The 23,693-nt window shown below is 38.2% G+C and overlaps 1 protein-coding gene across 1 annotated transcript in view; it reads right to left on the bottom strand.

Annotated features, from left to right (window-relative positions):
• LOC124802602 (protein turtle-like) overlaps positions 1-23,693 on the bottom strand; it is an 888,421-nt gene that overhangs the window by 194,711 nt on the left and 670,017 nt on the right. The gene's annotated exons all lie outside the window — the stretch shown is intronic.

Here is a 23,693-nt window from a genome sequence, read left to right as displayed (position 1 = left end):
AATTGTGCAGTCTGGTCAATTGTGTTACAATACTGCCACTGCACTTTGTCAAAGGCTATGCTATCCATGTAAAATCATGCATTTAAACTGTGTTAAAAATTATTCAGTTAAATACCAAAACATCTTTCACAGATTTGTGGTAGCTGAACTTGTACCACCTTCTACTGCTTTTATTTTACTGCACTTGAATGTGTTTGTACTGCAGTACATATATATTTGTTTTACATGACTTATTAAAAAGGTCAAGAAAAACACCACATAACTGCTATTAATTGTAACCATTTTGTATACTAAAAGCTTATAGTTTTATGAATGATCAGACAGGCAGTGACATGTTCTGGAGTCTTCTGCATTTATTTATTTATTTTGTGTAGATGTAAAGAAACATTCTCTCATTATTTCAAGATATGCAGGAAGAAGCTGTACTGAAAGAATGTTTCATCTTGTGTAAACTGAAATTATGAGATGCTTTGGTACGAGCAGACATCTCTTGGAACTCCCACATGCTGTCCACTTTGAAAACATTAAAAAAATATAAGTACAGAATTTTCTAGAGGTGCTCACTTTAAAGCAAAGACATTAAGGGCCGTCACACATAGGGGCTCATGCCATCAGGAACATTCAGTATCTATTAATATTAAAGTTTGTTAAATTATCAGTTCAGATTGGCTTACAATTAATATTATCAAAAAGCTATTTCTAACAACTACAGCAATATGATTAGAAAAAAAGTGGAAATATGAATAGGATATTACCAGCTGCGAATCCAGAACACACTCAATTACTTTATTTGATAGCGAAAAAAATATTTGGAGATAAATGAGCCAAGAAATGATGATGCACAAAAAAATCATAAAAATGATATGTAAAAATTATAATAATACTGATAAGTGTTGGCATTAAATAGAAAACAATGCAAGCTTTTCTTCCAGACAACAGTGTATCAATAAGTGTTTGCATTTGATATCTTTGTTACTGTAATTATGAAAAAAATTTTTCAAATCAGTATTGGGCACTGCCCAAAACAATTTGTAAAATTTTTTGTGGGGAGCATGGGGGCCATGTAAGTAGGCTGTTTAGGTTTTGGTGTTGGTAACACCACATAGTGCTCTGTATGTAAATCGCTGACTGTGCTGTGTGCAGTCTGTGGCTGATTGGACTCATTCTTAGAATATTCGCTAGTGTAATGTTGTGCAGTTGGATGTGAACACCGCATAGTGTTGTGCAGTTCGAGGTGAGCCGTCAGCAGAGGTGGATGTGGGGAGAGAGACGACTGAGTGTTGAGTGGACGATCTGGACGTGTGTCCATCAGAATAAGGTGGATGTCACAAAATTATATATATATATATATATACATATATATAGATGATGAGACTTACCAAACAAAAGCGCTGGCAGGTCGATAGACACACAAACATACACACAAAATTCAAGCTTTCGCAACAAACGGTTGCTTCATCAGGAAAGAGGGAAGGAGAGGAAAAGATGAAAGGATGTGGGTTTTAAGGGAGAGGGTAAGGAGTCATTCCAATCCCGGGAGCGGAAAGACTTACCTTGTTGTTTTGGTCATCAGCCTACTGACTGGTTTGACGCGGCCCACCACAAATTCCTTTCCTGTGCTAACCTCTTCATCTCAGAGTAGCACTTGCAACCTACGTCCTCAATTATTTGCTTGACATATTCCAATCTCTGTCTTCCTCTACAGTTTTTGCCCTCTAGTACCATGGAAGTTATTCCCTCATGTCTTAGCAGATGTCCTATCATCCTGTCGCTTCTCCTTATCAGTGTTCTCCACATATTCCTTTCCTCTCCGGTTCTGCATAGAACCTCCTCATTCCTTACCTTATCAGTCCACCTAATTTTCAACATTCGTCTATAGCACCACATCTCAAATGCTTCGATTCTCTTCTGTTCCGGTTTTCCCACAGTCCATGTTTCACTACCATACATTGCTGTACTCCAGACGTACATACTCAGAAATGTCTTCCTCAAATTAAAGCCGGTATTTGATATTAGTAGACTTCTCTTGGCCAGAAATGCCTTTTTTGCCATAGCGAGTCTGCTTTTGATGTCCTCCTTGCTCCGTCCGTCATTGGTTATTTTACTGCCTAGGTAGCAGAATTCCTTAACTTCATTGACTTCGTGACCAATCCTGATGTTAAGTTTCTCGCTGTTCTCATTTCTACTACTTCTCATTAGCTTTGTCTTTCTCCGATTTACTCTCAAACCATACTGTGTACTCATTAGACTGTTCATTTCGTTCAGCAGATCATTTAATTCTTCTTCACTTTCACTCAGGATAGCAATGTCATCAGCGAATCGTATCATTGATATACTTTCACCTTGTATTTTAATTCCACTCCTGAACCTTCCTTTTATTTCCATCATTGCTTCCTCGATGTACAGATTGAAGAGTAGGGGCGAAAGGCTGCAGCCTTGTCTTACACCCTTCTTAATACGAGCATTTCGTTCTTGATAGTCCACTCTTCTTATTCCCTCTTGGTTTTTGTACATATTGTATATGACCCGTCTCTCTCTATAGCTTACCCCTACTTTTTCCAGAATCTCAAACAGCTTGCACCATTTTATATTGTCGAACGCTTTTTCCAGGTCGACAAATCCTATGAAAGTGTCTTGATTTTTCTTTAGCCTTGCTTCCATTATTAGCCATAACGCCAGAATTGCCTCTCTCGTCCCTTTACTTTTCCTAAAGCCAAACTGATCGTCACCTAGCGCATTCTCAATTTTCTTTTCCATTCTTCTGTATATTATTCTTGTAAGCAGCTTCGATGCATGAGCTGTTAAGCTGATTGTGCGATAATTCTCGCACTTGTCAGCTCTTGCCGTCTTCGGAATTGTGTGGATGATGCTTTTCCGGAAGTCAGATGGTATATCGCCAGACTCATATATTCTACACACCAACGTGAATAGTCGTTTTGTTGCCACTTCCCCCAATGATTTTAGAAATTCTAATGGAATGTTATCTATCCCTTCTGCCTTATTTGACCGTAAGTCCTCCAAAGCTCTTTTAAATTCCGATTCTAATACTGGATCCCCTATCTCTTCTAAATCGACTCCTGTTTCTTCTTCTATCACATCAGACAAATCTTCACCATCATAGAGGCTTTCAATGTATTCTTTCCATCTATCTGCTCTCTCTTCTGCATTTAACAGTGGAATTCCCGTTGCAAACTTAATGTTACCACCGTTGCTTTTAATGTCACCAAAGGTTGTTTTGACTTTCCTGTATGCTGAGTCTGTCCTTCCGACAATCATATCTTTTTCGATGTCTTCACATTTTTCCTGCAGCCATTTCGCCTTAGCTTCCCTGCACTTCCTATTTATTTCATTCCTCAGCGACTTGTATTTCTGTATTCCTGATTTTCCCGGAACATGTTTGTACTTCCTCCTTTCATCAATCAACTGAAGTATTTCTTCTGTTACTCATGATTTCTTCGCAACTACCTTCTTTGTACCTATGTTTTCCTTCCCAACTTCTGTGATGGCCCTTTTTAGACATGTCCATTCCTCTTCAACTGTACTGTCTACTGCGCTATTCCTTATTGCTTTATCTATAGCGTTAGAGAACTTCAAACGTATCTCGTCATTCCTTAGTACTTCCGTATCCCACTTCTCTGCGTATTGATTCTTCCTGACTAATGTCTTGAACTTCAGCCTACTCTTCATCACTACTATATTGTGATCTGAGTCTATATCTGCTCCTGGGTACGCCTTACAATCCAGAATCTGATTTCGGAATCTCTGTCTGACCATGATGTAATCTAATTGAAATCTTCCCGTATCTCCCGGCCTTTTCCAAGTATACCTCCTCCTCTTGTGATTCTTGAACAGGGTATTCGCTATTACTAGCTGAAACTTGTTACAGAACTCGATTAGTCTTTCTCCTCTTTCATTCCTTGTCCCAAGCCCATATTCTCCTGTAACCTTTTCTTCTACTTCTTCCCCTACAACTGCATTCCAGTCGCCCATGACTATTAGATTTTCGTCCCCCTTTACATACTGCATTACCCTTTCACTATCCTCATACACTTTCTCTATCTGTTCATCTTCAGCTTGCGACGTCGGCATGTATACCTGAACTATCGTTGTCGGTGTTGGTCCGCTGTTGATTCTGATTAGAACAACCCGGTCACTGAACTGTTCACAGTAACACACCCTCTGCCCTACCTTCCTATTCATAACGAATCCTACACCTGTTATACCATTTCCTACTGCTGTTGATATTACCCGATACTCATCTGATCAGAAATCCTTGTCTTCCTTCCATTTCACTTCACTGACCACTACTATATCTAGATTGAGCCTTTGCATTTCCCTTTTCAGATTTTCTAGTTTCCCTACCACGTTCAAGCTTCTGACATTCCACGCGCCGACTCGTAGAACGTTATCCTTTCGTAGATTATTCAATCTTTTTCTCATGGTAACCTCCCCTTGGCAGTCCCCTCCCGGAGATCCGAATGGGGGACTATTCCGGAATCTTTTGCCAATGGAGAGATCATCATGAGACTTCTTCAATCACAGGCCACATGTCCTGTCGATAGACGTTACATGTCTTTAATGCAGTAGTTTCCATTGCCTTCTGCATCCTCATGTCGTTGATCATTGCTGATTCTTCCACTTTAGGGGCAATTTCCCACCCCTAGGACAAGAGAGTGCCCTGAATCTCTATCCGCTCCTCCGCCCTCTTTGACAAGGCCGTTGGCAAAATGAGGCTGACTTCTTATGCCGGAAGTCTTCGGCCGCCAATGCTGATTATTTATTAAAATTTAGGCAGTGGCGGGGATCGAACCCGGGACCGAAGACGTTTTGATTATGAATCAAAGACGCTACCCCTAGACCACAGGTCAACCTTAGGGGGAAAAGTGGACAGGAATACACTCACACGCACACACAATCCATCTGCACATACACAGACACAAGCAGACATATTTAAAGACAAAGAGTTTGGGCAGAGATGTCAGTCAAGGCGGAAGTAAAGAGGTTCAAATGGTTCAAATGGCTCTGAGCACTATGGGACTCAACTGCTGAGGTCATTAGTCCCCTAGAACTTAGAACTAGTTAAACCTAACTAACCTAAGGACATCACAAACATCCATGCCCGAGGCAGGATTCGAACCTGCGACCGTAGCGGTCTTGCGGTTCCAGACTGCAGCGCCTTTAACCGCACGGCCACTTCGGCCGGCCAGTAAAGAGGTAAAGATGTTGTTGAAAGACAGGTGAGGTATGAGTGGCGGCAACTTGAAATTAGCGGAGGTTGAGGCCCGGCGGATAACGAGAATAGAGGATATACTGAAGGGCAAGTTTCCATCTCCAGAGTTCTGACAGGTTGGTGTTAGTGGGAAGTATCCAGATAACCCACTTGTGACAGGATACTTTCTGTGACTGGATCAGACTCTGAATGTGGCTCTCCAGCAGGGATACAACTTCCTCAAATCCTGCCCTGAAATGACAGTCATCCTTCATGAAATCCTCCCCACTCCACCAAGAGTGTCTTTCCGCCGTCCACCTAACCTTCGTAACCTCTTAGTTCATCCCTATGAAATCCCCAAACCACCTTCCCTACCCTCTGGCTCATACCCTTGTAACCGCCCCCAGTGTAAAACCTGTCCCATGCACCCTCCCACCACCACCTACTCCAGTCCTGTAACCTGGAAGGTGTACACGATCAAAGGCAGAGCCACGTGTGATAGCACCCACGTGATTTACCAACTGACCTGCCTACACTGTGAAGCTTTCTATGTGGGAATGACCAGCAACAAACTGTCCATTCGCATGAATGGACACAGGCAGACAGTGTTTGTTGGTAATGAGGATCACCCTGTGGCTAAACATACCTTTGTGCATGGCGAGCACATCTTCGCACAGTGTCACACTGTCCGGGTTATCTGGATACTTCCCGCTAACACCAACCGGTCAGAACTCTCGTTATCCGCCAGGCCTCAACCTCCGCTAATTTCAAGTTGCCGCCACTCATACCTCACCTGTCTTTCAACAACATCTTTGCCTCTTTACTTCCGCCTTGACTGACATCTCTGCCCAAACTCTTTGCCTTTACAAATGTCTGCTTGTGTCTGTGTATGTGCAGATGGATATGTGTGTGTGTGTGAGTGTATACCTGTCCTTTTTTCCTCCTAAGGTAAGTCTTTCCGCTCCCGGGATTGGAATGACTCCTTACCCTCTCCCTTAAAACCCACATCCTTTCGTCTTTCCCTCTCCTTCCCTCTTTCCTGATGAAGCAACCGTTTGTTGCGAAAGCTTGAATTTTGTGTATATGTTTGTGTTTGTTTGTGTGTCTATCGAGCTGCCAGCGCTTTTGTTTGGTAAGTCTCATCATCTTTGTTTATATATATATATATATATATATATATATATATATATATATATATATATTGAACACTATTAAGGTAAATACATTGTTTGATCTCTATCAAAATCTTTCATTTGGTAAATATGCCTGTCAGTAGTTAGTGCCTTCAGTAGTTAGAATCTTTTATTTAGCTGGCAGTATTGGCACTTGCAGTTCGTAGTTCAAGTTATGAAGATTTGTGTGAGGTAAGTGATTCATGAAAGCTATAGGTTATTGTTAGTCAGGGCCTTTGCAGGGATTATTGAAAGTCAGATTGTGTTGCGCTAAAAATATTGTGTGTCAGTTTAGTGATGATCAGAATAAGTAAAGAGAGAACTGTCAGAGTATATTCAGTTTTACTCAGCTGTTTCTATTTCAAATAACGTAAGAGTTTTTCCAGCACTGTCATTCGTAATTTTTCTAAGGGGATATTTCAACTTTTTCTCGTTGAACTTGTTGGTCCTGCAGATAAATTGGTTGTTTGTAATTAATATTATAATAAACATTCTGTATTACTGCTTTTTCATGAATAAAAGAAAATTACATTATGAAAGTTAACTATGTGTTAAGAACTAGTAGGTGAGTGATGTATCACGTACTCTGCAAAGTTTATATACTAGAGGGCATGTTCTTCATTTTGAGGATTTGCAGCATACAAATATAAAGAAGCCAGCCATGATTTCAAAATATTAACCAGTTACAGTGTTGTTGTGACGTCTTCATCATCATAATTCATCCCCATTACGGTTGGAGGAAGGCAATGGCAAACAAACTCCGCTAGGACCTTGCATAGTTAACGGTGCGGGTCTCCCGCATCGTCCCCTACGCTCCTCGAAGTATGGGACCTCATCATCATCATCAACCAGTTACTAATGGTAATGAGTTAACTTATTTGCAACCATGTTGATTTGATTTGGAAAGTACATTGCCATTGATACAGATGGATCTAAACTTCTGTCCAATAATTATTTGTTAGTTTCATGGTTTAAATTTGGGAAAGTATTACAAGACAAGGCAAATGTGAACTTTGTATCTGTGTATTCACACCTTAAAGACAAGGATCCATATGCCAGAATTTTCTGTATCAAGAGAAATGCATGGATATTATTTTAAAATGTAACAAATGGTGAAGGTAGTTCCTGTTACATCACTGGAATAATGAATGGAAAATGAAATATATGAAGTACCCATCCACAATGTGTTTCATTTTTTGCTTTTGGAAGGTTCCATTGGAGCTTATGTGCCAAAGGTGTTTTCTCATAAACTGATCTATGGAAAGACAGGGAACAAAAGATAGTTGTGCAAGGAATAAGTCATTTAATCCCCAATGACAAGGCTAACTGATTAAAAAAATTTAATCAGCTATAAAAAGTAATAAAACAGTTAGGGTAACATTCAGTTAACAACTGCATAGTGTTGCGTTCTGGATAGCAGCAGAGAGATAATTAATTTTATGGAAGTATTTACATGGCTTATCTAAATTTAAAACTAACAGAAATATAACATGCAAGCAAACAGAGCTTAGGGTGCAGCTACACTTTCAGCTAAATTGCTCCAAATACATTAGTAAACATCTTACTGTAAAATTAATCAAAGCACCTCTAAACAGCCACAGAGATAGAGAGAGACAGAGGGACTTGTTAATGAGCTGTTAAGTGCAAGTGATGTAGATAACTGCATTGCATGGTTAATTCTTAAGGTAGCTTTCTCTAGAATATGTCACTGATTCATTCAGTGTTTTCCATTTCCTTTTGACTCTACGTGCATAGTTACACAACGTGGTATTTTTTGACTGAATAAAACAATCTGAGATACACATTGAACACTGAAATTTTTACAATGCGTTATTACTAGCCTTGTATGAGGCTGCATTGCAGCCAGTTAATAAACATAGCAAATGAAACTTTGAGATAATCACCAAAATAACCCCAAAAAATTGGTGTCAGCACACTATATCAAGTACACAAAAATGTATTTTGTCATATTTAATGTATTTGGTTTTCTGTGTTGGCTAACACTTGTGATGCAACAAGTGTTTCGAAGGATCTCTATAAACTGTAATTAAATAGTATTTACAGTCCCAAAACCATGTTTTACATGTTCTACAAAGATACATGTATCACAGCAAAACAGAAATTATTTTTTTAACTAGTACACGTTTCATATGACACTTGTAATGCAGTTATCTTCATCACACCTTTTGCATTAAGGTTAAGTGAATGAGTGAAGTGTATTTACAGGCAGTGCGTAAATGAAGGAACATCATATTTACAACAATTATTTTTTATGTTGGGCAATATAGAGTTTGAGGTCATTGGCAGTGATCTTCAATATGACAGGAGAAAAACGCAATAATTCTTTGAAAATGCTGATATGTTATTGCACAGTTTTTGCATTTATTTACTAAGTGCAATATCCACATTACTGTGAGGTAGGAAAGAAATAAGCAACACTATAAACTCTATCATATTTAAACACTGTCAGTATAAACTTGCACTATGTCACTGTAGCTGTGATGTAATGAACATAATTTTCAACAGCAACTATGACAGATAAAAAAATTCAAATACTGTCCGAAACTATTTACTGATCTGTAAAAATCTTCTGCACTTCTGTTATTATGGGATAAGTACTCTGAAATATCTTATGTTATGACACATTGATGTTAAATTTAAGTGGCTAGATCAGCAGACTTCTGTAGTTTTTAAGACTTATTGATATTCCATGAAGAATGATAGCTTTGCAGATTAGTGTCATTTGATAACTATTTCTTCAAGTCTCATACTGTTTTATATCCGTGATGTCAATGCCTGTTCCAATTGCATGATCTTTAATGGGAAGTGGTAAAGTTTCTAATGTTGTGTTTAGTATTATGTAGACAGTGATTTCATAAACAGGTGAGTAGATTACAACTTTTGCAATAGCAACAGCTCACGCCCCCCCTCCCTTACATTCCCACCCACTGAAATGCAGCTTAACATAGTTCAGTTATGATGATAAAAATTATATAATTGCCATTATGTAAACGTAGAGTTCCAATTTTGAACATATCAGCATTTTCTTTTTGTTCTTTCTCAAATTTGCTTCTTATGTTTCTGTTTTAAAATGAACAATATATTATCAGCTTTGTTAGGGTAGTTGAGTAGGTGATAACTTCTATCACTAACTGATTGAAGAATCATAGGAATTGGGGCTGGAGAAAGTAATATTATAATTTTTTTTCTTAGGATTGGTAGTAGGTCGCAGGAAATCCCCAAGACTACAACCATTACCCAAATATTGCTAAATTGAATCCACCCTAGTATAATAATTGTTTTTAAATAACTAGAACACATTGGCTGACAGTGGTGCAGTAAGCTCAGTACATGAACATAATGGAACACTCTTTTAGGATCTACCAGTATGAGATTTTAATGTCATTATTTGGTCATGTTACTGCCCTCTTCATAGCATAAAATGTTCTTAACATAGAACTAATTTCTATTAGTATGTTAAATGTATTATATAGCCTAATAAAGCTCTGTTCTCTCTCTGTTGACTTGTCTTGTTGGTCGTTTGTCCCTTGTGGCGAAAAGAGGCCAAATTATATAGATACATTTTTAAATCCAAATACAGGTTAAGAACCAAATCAAAAAAGGCACAGTCCACTGCAGGACAAAGAGCTTGACTTGGAACTACATGTAACCAAGGTACCTGGGCAGATGTACACAATAACTTTTATAGCAGTTACTTCATTAATGAAAAACATATATATTAATAATATTTTTTTACAGGAAAAAGGAGACATTGATAATTTTAATGTCGCAGGTACATAGGCAGAAAAATAATATATTAATAGATGTAAATTACTTATAAAGGAAAACGTTTTTAAACGTATGACATATTCTCTGCCATAAAGTCTGATACCAGCATTTATCTGAAGACTGGTTCCATCAGTCCACCCATTTTTATACCACTTATTTACTTTCTGCAGTTTGGTACCAAAAAAGTGTCAATTTCACTGGGAGCCTTAGTGGAACTTAAGTCAGTCTTCGTTATGTATAGTGCAATGAATGAGTTTCTGTTTCCAGCTAATGTTTGTACTCAAGGAATGACTGTTCACTACATGACTGATATTGTTAGATTAGAGTTGTATTCAGTCCATTTTTGCTTCTTTCACCAAAGACAGCTGGCTGTGTGAAATCTTAATGTACACAGTTTTGATCTTAGTATAACTTGCTTGGGGTCTATATGAAGTACTGAGCCTCTAAACTTATATCTAATCTGTTGTTCTCTGCTGCTATCGTACCACATAGAATTTTAAAACATAAGGGGAGCATTCGCATATTGCCGATATGGGCCATTACATTATATGGATTTACTCTCTCTTCCAGTGCAGCCTGGTAAAGATTCTGCATGAGGTAGTGTGCAAGAGTTGACCAAATTATAAATTTTCTACGCATTTGTCTTTGAAGTAGATTTACAGCTCCTTAGAATTACAGTGTACAAGTGCTCCTCATCATTATTTTCAAATTATGTGTTCATTTTATGCACAAAATGTTTGATCAATATGATAGTATTGTTATAATCTAACATTTACACCTATTATGTTGTATTTCTGTTTCAAGTTGTCTATCATGTGTTACAGAAGGAGGAAATTTCTTTAAGTTTATCTGTCTTTGTATTGCAAAAGAGACGACATTTTCAAAACAACTATATCCTTGGGGAATACATCCTGATTTTTTCACACTACAGTATTTTTTAGACTGATTGTACTGTATATCCTGATATATCAGTGTTACTTGAATTTCTGCAAGTCACTCTACTCAGGTAGAGGTGAATAATATCCCATGTCAAGTCAACTTGTTGGGGATGAAACATGATTAACTGGACAATTATATGGAATTTTTTCCTGAGGATCTTGTGTACTCAGTGGAAGATACAATACTAGAACTTAAGATGTAGTACCTTTTACCAGACAGCATCATCACAATGTAAGTTTGTGAGTGAATGGATAATAGTAATTTTATGTAATTGGTCTGTATACTTGACAAGAATAGGTATGATTTTTCCTCTCATACAGTATCATAGGACAGTTCCTTGTCAAATATTATGTGTTACGTGTGAGCAAGGGGATAGAAAGAGACAGGGAAGAGTTTCATATCATCGCAATAATTGCCACTGCTAGATGGAACACTTCCTGTTTTTACTATTTAATTTAATGTTATAAGTCACAGGTTTTTTTTCTACACAAATTATACAAAGGTGGCTGAAAATTACACCAGTCAGCAAAACTGACTAATAGAATTTGACAGGTACCTGTCTACAAGTAGATGTCACATCCTACTCACTTTTATATGTTCATGGGGACAATTGTGTTGCTACTGATAACAAGTGACAGTTCTTGAGAAATGGTAGTACGTTCTTTTGCAGGATGTATTGAAGCCAGTAAGAAAGGATTTAGTTATCAGTTCTGTTCCAACACAAATATGCAAGAATGAAAGGAAATTGTCTTCTGTACTTAAGGAACAGCACACCCTGAAAATCCGACACATGTTGCTAAATTACTCATTTAGTCTGAAGTGACTTAAGCATTGTTACACTGAAGCAGCATAATTTCACACTGAGCAGGCAACTGTTACTATTCTGTTACACCCATATAAACTTTAATAGATGCTGACCAAAATTTGAAATAATAAATAAAGCTTAGAATGGAAAAGAAGACAAATAGTCAAAGCAGTGTTAAGTGCTCAGTAATGGTGGGACATAACACATTATGAGGTCTGGTTTCTTTTATGTGTCTGAATGTTGTTGTCATTTTTGGATGTAAGTGTGAAAGAATTCTTGTTCATTTTTTATGCTGTGCCTGTTTTGCACTTATGATGAATGCTTTTACCTTGTTGTTTTAACATCTCATTGATAGTACCGCAAATCCTGTTGCTGTTGCAGTCATGTGGATCACTTCATGGGGAGAAGAAAATGTACTGAAACGGTCACTGAGTTCCCATTACTTTTTTGTATGTGACCACCTTCATTTGTTTTGTAATAGTCAAGTTTATGTGCTCTTGCACATAATCTTAATCTTTTTGCAATTGTTGTTGTTGTGGTCTTCAGTCATGAGACTGGTTTGATGCAGCTCTCCATGCTACTCTATCCTGTGCAAGCTGCTTCGTTTCTCAGTATGTTCTGCAGCCGACATCCTTCTGAATCTGTTTAGTGTATTCATGTCTTTGTCTCCCTCTACGATTTTTACCCTCCACACTGCCCTCCATTACTAAATTGGTGATCCCTTGATGCCTCAGAACATGTCCTACCAACTGCTCCCTTCTTCTAGTCAAGTTGTGCCACAAACTCCTCTTCTCCCCAATTCTCTTCAATACCTACTCATTAATTATGTGCTCTACTCATCTAATCTTCAGCATTCTTCTGTAGCACCACATTTGCAATTACTATTGTTAAAATTACTATCTGATCTAATGTTATGATCTCCAAGACACAAAAGACTGTCAGAACTTTGAATGACACTTGACTCAAAATCAGTTAGTTTGTACCTATTTACCTGATCTGTTTATAAAAAGCATATAAATTGTTCTTTTGTGGGTTTTCTGGGCATTCGTCTTGTTAGCAATCTTAATCAGCTATTATGTAACTTTGAATACTACTACCATTAGCTCAGATCTGTAAAATTTGTGAGTTAACATTACATTGCAGTTCCCACTCTTAAAACAAGAAACATTTCTTTCTCCCAGTGTTCCATTTGTTTTATGTTTGTTGCAAGTGGTTTTTAACAATAAACACAATGTTGTCATTATATCATTCATATTATTTTTAATTTATTTTTTGTGCTAATATTTCATCATCTATACAACATTCTGTTCTGGGACTAATCATTCACATTCTGTGATGTGAAGAATACCATCAAACTGCTACACAAATGAAGGATTGCTACTCCGCTTTAAATAGTGATGAGTGTGTTTGTTGATATTTTGATTTTTTGTAGAAGTACAAAGATGGAGATAAACATAGTCATTAGTTAGGAATTTAAAAATAATTCCTTTTTTGTCTATGACATCACTTTGTGATGTGATCTTCATCTTATTTGTCAAAGAATAAAGCATTTCTCTGTGATTTTTTAAAAATCTCTGTAGTATGTTTGAAGTGTGTACTATTTTTGTTATTTCTTAAAAATTCATTTCCGTTTACTCCACTAATTTAACACAGCAGTGTAGTATTGCAACAAAGGTACATTTCAGGCCATCTATGTATTTCCATAACAATCTTCTTAACAGATCTTCATATGAGCATAAAATTTAAGATTACACAGTGCAACAGTTCTAAAATTTCAATGTACTATGGGAAAATTAATGAAGCAATGTATCTGTTTCTTGGTTTGAGCAAATACTTGTGTTGTCATCATAATACCAATTGTTGTTCAAAGATAATCACAGCTGGTTCAATGTTCATCTGACTAAAACCACCAAAAAATTAAATTTGGTGTAAGTTGTCCAAGAACTGCCCAGATGTAGCAAAACTTGTTTAATCTGCAACAGCAGACATAAAACAAAACAAAAAGAGACAAAACAAAAACTAGTTCTCAGAATAAGACATTCTATCAAAAGCTAGAATTTTTGTTATGTTCTATTTATATTTATCTCTCCTGTTACCTGAAAAGTAGAGTTCTCTTGTAGCTTTAATTGTTTGATTCTTTCTACAATGATAGTGTATTTGGTAGAAATCTGAGCTGAATGTCTCATTCTGCTTCCAGTGAAAGTTACTTCTAAGGAATTGATTAGAACACAAAGCACATCATATATGCTGTGGATTTGTGTTTAAGGAACAGCCTCTGAAAACTAAAATGAAAGGTGCTACTTGTTTCACAAGTCAAGCTCTCTGTCTCTGCATGTCAATTTTAGTACCACACATTGCCGCATTTGTGTGTGGAAGATATGAAGTAAGTCATTCATCATTCCTAATGTGCAACATTGCAGAGGAGTTGGCAGTTCGTCAGCAGAAACATTTTCACCAGATGAGTGCAGTGTGACTCCTGAAATACAAATTTTTAATAGGATGTTGTTACATAGTAAACATCTTGTTGTACTTTTCTGTTGGCATTCTTCATAATTTTGTTTTATTTATTGCAGTAGCTTTCTTAATATGTGGCTCTTGAAAGCAAAGCACAAGCTGCCACTAGACACTTAAAAGATGCAAGTGTTCATAAAAGACGATACATTTAAAGGGTCTAAGACTGATAGTTGGTAATAATGATGGAAGCCCCAGGCATATGTGGGACTTATTAATTATTTGTGCATTGTGGGAAGATATCACAACTATGATCACTTACCTGATGGGTCATTCTGTTGTGAAATTAATAAGAATGACAGGGTCTTCACTCACATGTTTCTTACCGGGTTAGAAATAAGAGATAACAGTTGTACATTAATAATATAGATTAACTGCAATAATAATAATTTATGCGAAAAAAATAAAATAAAATAAACCACAGGGCATACATGAACCAGATTGTATCATATCAAGAAAGATGCAGAGCTAGCATAGCTGAGGAAGAAATGGTTTAATATCTTGACAACAATGTCTTGGCAACAATGAGATTGATAGGTTTGGAGCACATGCCTTCACTGAACATCAATGAGGTAGGAGATACGCCATTTACCGAAATTACAGACAACATTATTGATGTGGTTCATCAGTGTAAAGAGTCTTTGTGATAAGGAAATCATAATTCAAATATAACGAAAACAAATTTGTTTTCTAATTCATCAACCATAAGGCATCAACATTATTCATAAGATGTAACATTACTTGGTATTGCAGAAGTAGGGATGGTGTTGATCATGGTGAGTGCAAGCCTTATTTCAAGTGTTTAGGTAAGCAGTGGAAAAAAATATTGAGGTTACAGTTATGGTTAGATGGGACACTACAATATGATGAGGGAACGAGTACAGTAACAGTCAGGAAAACATAAAGAGTGAAGATGTAGCTTAAAAGACAACATTTCAGAAGAAGGAAACTAATTGTTGCACAGACATTATTTACAATGATGATAAATTTTGAAAATATTTTAAATGTTTAAGTTGGGAGAACTGCATACATATAATATTTCGCTTCAAAATGTGTTGATGGGTAGTGTGATAAAAATCTGTCCAAAGAAAGAGAACAAGCCGATAAGGGGAGGAACAATTGGAAAGAAAGGAAGAATGTGACGTATTTATCACATGCCACAACTGAAGAAAGTTATCAATTCCACCTGAACAACTACAGAACAAATTTGGTCCCATAATAGAGGGAGTTGAAAGTACCAAGTGGCATTTGTGGAAGCGACTGACAATGATAGCAAGAGATAGGTACAGTTCAATAAGAGAGAACACATTACATCTGTGAACTGTGTATTAGGTTTTACTGATAAAGACTTTCCCTCTATTGAATTTTGACTGTGTATGTAGCAGCAAGTACTATGGTGCCCCACTAGAGTGTCCTGCTTTTAGAGGGCTGTTTGCATAGACTCATTCTCAATGTGTCATGGGGTTTTCATGCTGCAGCTGACCAGTGGAGACTACAGAAGCCAAGCTACAATGGTATGCTACGCTGCTAACACTAGCCCCATCCACTCTAGCTCATTGGGGGAGACAATTTCACTGTGCAGCATTTGAAGAGACATGCTGCCATCTGAGGGATTAGGTTAGTTACAGATTGAGGTCATCTGCACCTGAGAAACTAGCTGGTGGCGAATTCATCCAATGCACTGCCAATGGACAAGTTAGTTGCGTGTGTACCACAGCCAGTGGCTTACATGCATGACTGATTACAAGACCAATCTTAACTAACCATTATTTAGTCTGACCTTCTTCATTTGATTTCAGCATTTTCACAGTGCAGTCTTCCTCTGGCTGTGTTCTCATGACATTTACTCCTCTGCCAGTGTGTTAAAAGGCGTTGTAAATGACTGCCATAGCATTTAAGAAGCGTTTTATATACACAGATAGGTCAAAACATTGTGACCACCTGCTCAGTAGTTTGTTTGTTCATCTTTGGAACGGAATACATCACTGATTCTGCTTATCAGGGATCCGAAAGTTTGTTGGTACTTTTGTAGAGGTATGTGGCATTAGATGTCAACCCACAGGCCACGTAATTCTTGTAAACAAGGACCGCTGATTTGTGTAAGCAGTGATGGCACCCAATAACGACGTCGGTGGGGGAACCCGCACATCAGGCGAATTTGGTCACTGTGACATCAGTGTGAGTTCACTTTAATGCTCCTCAGGCAACTGTAGCACAGTTCTCACTCTGAGACTGGGACAATTATAGTGCTGAAAGATCAGATCACCATCGGGGAAGACATCAAGCATGAAGGGATGCAGGTGGTTCGCAGCTGTTAGCGTGTCTTCGATTACTACCGCAGGTCCCATGCAAGTGCAGGAGAATGTATCCTGTATCATGAAGTCTGGTTCTCACTATGGTTGCCGCGTATAAAAACCGTGCGGCACGGCCTTGGTTGCCATGGAAATGCTGTCAGCGGCGCGACATAGCCGGCCCTGCGCTGCAGGTCCACGCCGCCAATCACAGAACGTCCTGAGTGTGACGTCATATACAGAACCCCTGGCTATACGAACTTTCGCCGAGGCCCTGGCGCGTCCGCGGCGGCAGCTATGAAATACTTATCATTCGATTTGAAGTAAACTATTCGGTAAAAAAATTTGATTCTTCTGCATCTTACAGCCTGATTTCTTCGCTCGATAAAGGACTGAATTTATTTTCTTTATTTGTGGTGGTTACTTGTTGTATCACTTTTACATAAACGATTACATGGAATTTTATTGAGTATACAGAGGTAAAAACGCAATGCGTGGACTTCGAGTATAGTTCATTTTAGTCAGTACATTATTCCATATGAAATTTAGTCTACATATCGAAATTATTTTTTATGCTGAGAGCTGAACGATAACTATCACCGTCCGTGAGATATTGAATGACATGTCGGCAACGGGCCGTGCTGGCGGAGCAGGTCGCTCTCGATGCGACCGATACTTCGCCTGCTCGTTGTAAACCATGTGGTTTTATCAGTCCCAAATTTCGTAAACGATTCAAGAAATGGAAACTTTTTTTTCTTCAAATGATAGCTCGTAAAGAGCCACGTATTTCGTCGCATGACGAAAGTATGCAAACTCTGTTGATCTATCGAGACATGAAAGTAACTACAGTTTTTCAGAATGGATAAATTTTTTTAAACGGCATTTAGTAGCATGTGAAATGAGAATTATAGTGACATGGAACACGTTAATATTTACAATATCCTATATAGACCGACAAAAGTTAAACCAAAGCTAATTTGTTGGTCTGTCGTAAGATTTAATTTGCTTATTATTTATAGCTATTGATTATTTCGTTTTGTAAGACAAACGTTGTTTTCTTGCTGAAATGTACTTTATTTATTCAAGACGCGTTTCGCCTTTTACTTTAAGGCATCTTCGGTGGCATCTAGAATTATTCAATTTTGTTTTGATATGAGATATTTTTAGATTATAAAACAGTTCCAATATTTTTTGCGTGAGTAAGTAATTTCTTACAATAAATCGAGTTTTTGGCGAACAAAATGGTTCAAATGGCTCTGGGCACTATGGGACTTAACTTCTGTGGTCATCAGTCCCCTAGAACTTAGAACTACTTAAACCTAACTAACCTAAGGACATCACCCACATCCATGCCCGAGGCAGGATTCGAACCTGCGACCGTAGCGGTCACGCGGTTCCAGACTGAAGCGCCTTTAACCGCACGGCCACACCGGCCGGCTTTTGGCGAACATCTGCGTTTCCTCTCACCTGGTCATATGCTGGAGGTTGAACTAAAACTTAGCTTATGGAACATCAGTACATTTTCATGTTCACTCTTTTTTCTTCACAATTTTCGTGTTCTTTACGCTAATGGGTGTGGAGTACCATTATTTTTCTGTAAGTAGCTGCAGACATTTTACCGAAAACTGTGATTTAAAGTCGTAAATATAGTGTATTCACTTCGTGTCTCTTCCTGTTTGCTTTGTTTATGTACATGTTGGCAACCTAACGAATTATATGCTGAAAAAAGACGTCTGTTTATTTCTGTTCTTCTTGTATCTGTATGTGTGTGTGGCTAGTCAGTGCGAGTTATAGAAAATTAAAAGTGAGTGCAATAGTTGTCAGAGAGTGGTTGAAAGTTTTGCTGTTCAGCTGATTTGAGTTTCGGATTAAATGTTTTGTGGTGGGGTTCCTGTAAGTGTAAATTCACTGCTTACATTAATAGTTAAATAGTAGAACAACATGTCAACAGAAGATTATTATCACAATTCAAGCACCCAACCCATTTGTCCTCACTTTTACATGAACACCTTCACAAAATAGTTAAACCAAAACTCGAATCAGCTGAACACGAAAACTTCAACTACGCTCTGACAGATATTACATTCACACTCAACTTTCTACAATTCGCCTGACTATCTACACACACACATAAACAGGTATAAAAGGAACAGAATAAACAGAATTTAGTTTCCAGCATATACTTCATTAGGTGTGCAACATGTACGTAAACAAACCAAGTAAGAAGAGACGTAAATTGAACACACAGTAGTTACGACTTTAAATCAGTTTTTGGTAAAATATCCGCAGCTAGTGTCAGAAGAATAGTTGTGCTCCACGCCAATTAACACAAAGTACATGAAAAATGTGAAGAAAAAAAATTGTAACGTGAAAACGTGCTTATGTCTCGTAAGTGAAGTCATAGTGCGACCTGCAGCTTGCGACCAGATGAGAGGAAACGCAGATGCCAGCCAGAAACTGGATTAACTGTAAGTAATCACTTATTCATGTAAAAAATAAGGGGTGAGCTGTTTCATAATCTACAAATATCGCAAAGATTCCATTGAAAATGCCTTAAAGTAAGAGGCGAAAGACGTGTGGAACAAATAAAATACATCAAGCAAGACAATGGCGTTTGTTGTTTACAAAATGAATATTTCTGTGCTCGCTGCAGGTGGTGGACACGTTTTGTCTTAAGATATTTTGTATATTTGCAACGTTTAGAATACTTTATAATTACATGTAATAACACCAGATTGCCAATTACTACTTTCCAGCATCGCCGAAACAGTCCTTACAGGCAGGAAATACAGCCTTTGACAAGTCGATTTCTTTTACCGAAAGATTTTACATCCCTGATCGAATTTTTGTGTCAAACACCTTGGCACTAAGTACCAAATATAATATTACGTCAATCGTCTTCAGTATCCATAAAGTATCACTGATCCCAGTCTTGCAAGTAGTTATGAAGGACCAGTCATAATAATTGGTTTTACAGTTATCGCTTTAGGCGTTATAACCCAATTGCCGATTCGATATTTGGTTGCCAAATTGCTGTATTAATTTTTTGATTAACCTGCTTTCCCTGACACAAATGGTAATTAAATACAGTTTCATACGACGTTAGTGCATGCTTTAATATGCCTGAGAATGGTCACACGAGATTTGAAGTCAGCAGGAAAGCCTCCAATGCACAAAAAATGTGTGGCAGCATATGTAGAACTGCATTACGATACATTTGCCACCGACGACTTCTACACAGTTTAAGAACTGCCACTGTATTCGAAAGTCATGGATAATACGTAACCAGTCATTGGTTGTTGTTTCAAGAAGGAATACATGGCTTATGGAAAATGCTACAAATGGCAGAGTGGCCAAAACAGTTTTCTTAAAATTTTGCAAAATTAATTTTTAAATTTACCTTTCAAGCTTAAACACTGCGGCCTCCTGCCTTTAAAGATTATGGTAATACATTTTAAAATTTTGAATTTTAATTGTAGCCCTTAGCCACTGGTACTGCACCTTACATATGTTGCTTCTTTAAATTATTTTATTGCTATCTTAATTGGGTTTTTATCTTGTTGATTTTTGATATTTCTTGTTGTTAAACATGGTGTCCTTCTGCCTTTAAAGGTCTATGGTAATATATTCTGAAGTTTTGAAATTTAATTGTGGCCCTCAGCCAGTTGTATTGCACGTTGAATATGTTGTTTTTTGATTTATTTTATTGCTATCGTAACTGGATTTTTATCTTGTTAAGATTTATTGTTGGAGGCCTTCAGCTGTGAAAGAGTTGCATTCGGTAAAGATTCGGCTATGTGCAGCTCAGGTTGTAAAGGTTATTAAGTTAAAATAAATGAGAATTAGAAGCAGAAACTGACCTCAACCCGTGGCCCTTTCCACAATCCTATTACCTGTTCTGCCCAGCGGGTTTAGCGGGCGTATCAAAAAGTGTAGTCATCAATGCCTTTGCCGCTTTATATTTGCTTTCGAATACTTCAAATACCAATTCATTCGAATCATCTTGAACTCCGTCAATGAGATGCTCGAAGTCGAATGAAAAGAAGCGTGAAAAATTGTTTTACTGTGTGAGATTCCCGTTAGCGAGCGTGTCACTGCGCCAGCGCTGGCTGCCAAGTGGATTAACACGTCGCTGCCAATGAGAGCGTACTCGTCGGAATGGCCTGCCTTTCTGGTTTATGTACGAGTACCTTGTAGCAACATGAGGACTATACCACAACAAAAATCATTTTGTGTGTAGGAATTTGCGTGAAGTCATCTATTGTCCAAGTGCAACGTGCATTCAGCGAGAAGCCGCCTCTGCACAAGAAAGTTTATGACTGACATACAAAATTCTTGGAAGTTGGTTGCATATGCAAAGGCAAGGGCAGTGGTCGGCCACGCTTCTCTGATGACAATCTCGAACGTATTCGAGATGCGTTCACACGGAGCCCTAGGAAGTCCACAAGTCTGGCAGGCCAGGGCTTCAACTTCCTCAGTCAAGAGTGTGGCATGTTCTGAAACGACGCCCGCATACGATGCGTTCAAGTTGCAGTCACTGCATGAAATGGGTCCCGACAACCATACGGTACGAATTTTGTACTTCATTTTTCCCGAACGATTCATCTTGTCGGACGAATGGACATGTCATCTATCGGGTAAAGTAAACTGCCATAATGTAAGAATCTACGGGTGACAAAATCCTTATGTCGTCGTCGAACATGAAAGAGACTGGCCGAAAATCAACGTGTTTCGTGCAGTTTCTATTCACAAAATGTACAGACCTTTTTTGTGGAGGGAACTGAGACATTAATGTCATAGCTAGACATGCTGCAAAATTAGTTGATTTCTTAACTTCACGAAGATTCCAGTGATTTCATTTTTATGCGTCACGGCGCCCTGCCTCACTTTCATCTTGAGGTGCGGAGATATCTTAACAACACCATCCCGCAACGTTAGACTGGAAGAGGTGGACAAGAAAATCTTGTTTATTGGTTTTGGCCTCCCTGGCCACCAGACTTTACATCTTGCGATTTTTTCCATGAGGGTACATAAAAGACATTGTCCCACGTATGGAAACTAGTCTTCAAGAGCTGAGAGATCAAATTACTGAAGCTGTCGATTCAGTAAACAGGAACTTGTTGATTCGTGTGTGGAATGAGATAGACTACCGTTCCGATGTTTCTCGAGCAACTCATGGTACTCCTGTTGATTGTATGGTATAATGTCTGTGCAAACACAAAACTTTGAACCTCTCTCTGTCCAGTGACATGCGCAAAGTGTTTCTATCTTTTGCCGTTTGTTTGAAATAAACAACTGAAATTTGTTCTTTCTCTTTGAGTCATCCTTTTCTTTGTGGTTATGCCACTCCACTCTCGAAAGTTTTCTTCGAACTGTGCCCAGGAGGTAAGCGAATCATGTACACAAATTCGAAAACAGCTAAACTCTAACAGTGCATTGTCCTGACAGTGCAAGAGTACCGGTGATGATTTAAGCAGATGACCCCCCCCCCCCCCCCCCTTAGCTCTCAGAGAAAGGAAAATATAGGGTAAATCAGGCGCTTTTCTTTCAAGAAAATGGTTCAAAAGTCGGTATTACTCAGGTTTTTAACAGGATCGGAAATGCAACTTTTTTTATGGATAATTACAAGTTGCCATTGGTCTTCCGAAATATTAAAAATACTCCATACCCCAGCCCGAGACCCCTTCCACCCTCTCCCCCCTTCCCCCCTCCTACTAACTGTCGTAGGGACATCGTTGCTTAGGATGTTTAAAAAGCGATTAAAGTGAGTTTTTTATTCATTTTTTCCTACAAAATTCATGCCAGTTAATCGTCGCAGACAATATGAGAGCAAGTCTACGTTTTAATTATCACGTCGAAAAACGGAAGTTACGTAATTAACTATTTGTTTGTGTGCGGGTTCGTGTCTGTAGTTCTGACGCACATCGAAATCAGCTCGCCGTATGCTGCTGGAGGGGCCAGATTAAAATGACACATCCTGCTGACAATATACAGTATCGTGCAGTAATTCGTTTTCCTCGTTTGGTGGGTAACAAAGGCTGAACAACCGATGATAAAGTGATGGAAGTGTATGGTAGTAATGCGCTGTCATATGACGCAATGCTTAGGTGGCGCAGATCCTACCAGTGTGGTCAGACAGGACTGAATGACGAGGAATGAAATGGCAGACCATCTCTCTGTGAAGAACCGGGAATCACAAGCAAAATGGAAGAAATTACATTTTAGTAGAACGTCTTTTAAAACTGCAGCGAGTCAATTCAACATGGAGAACGTGATTTGCTTTGCTGCGAAGCAACATCACTGATAATCGCTTTGGAGACGTTTCTTTTTATGTAGTGACGTGCCGTTCTTTGTCTGACGACAAACTGGTGTTAGTTCTGGGAGATCGCACTCGAGCGATGAAAGAAGAAATTACATTTGGGAAATGTCTTAGATCTTACTTTTCCAGATTGTAAGGGAAAAATTTAATGTTTACAAATGCCTGAGATGATATTTTGGAGCAATGCGAAACTGTTTTGTTGATATTGTAAAGAGTTATTGAGTTTGTGAAAGTCTTTTTAATCTAGCTATTATTCCTTTTAACTGCACGGACTGTTGTAACAAAAGCAAGTACGAAAGTAAAATGTCTATTCTTCCTATTGTCAAGACAAAGATACCTTGAAGTTAGTGGTAATTTAATGGACTGTGATGCAGTAAAAGCGTTCAGGATCCGTACTTCTCAGACGTAACTTTTATAATGTTGCAAGATGTCGCAGCATGACGGAATGAGTACTGCATGACGAATAAGGGGGTGCTGCGTCATAATTTCTCAGAGAGGAAAACAGAATCTGATGCAGTTGAAACATGACAACGTAACATAAAACCCGTTTTACGCGAGCGACTTTCCGTCAAAATTGACCACTCGTTGTGGGTGCATGTCACGTGACTGCATGTAAATCAGCAGCGAATCACGTTGCGTGTAAAGTAGTGATGTCAAT

Source organism: Schistocerca piceifrons, chromosome 6 (genome assembly GCF_021461385.2).
Source record: "Schistocerca piceifrons isolate TAMUIC-IGC-003096 chromosome 6, iqSchPice1.1, whole genome shotgun sequence".
NCBI classification, from domain to species: Eukaryota; Metazoa; Arthropoda; class Insecta; order Orthoptera; family Acrididae; genus Schistocerca; species Schistocerca piceifrons.
This window is presented reverse-complemented; position numbering and strand designations above follow the sequence as displayed.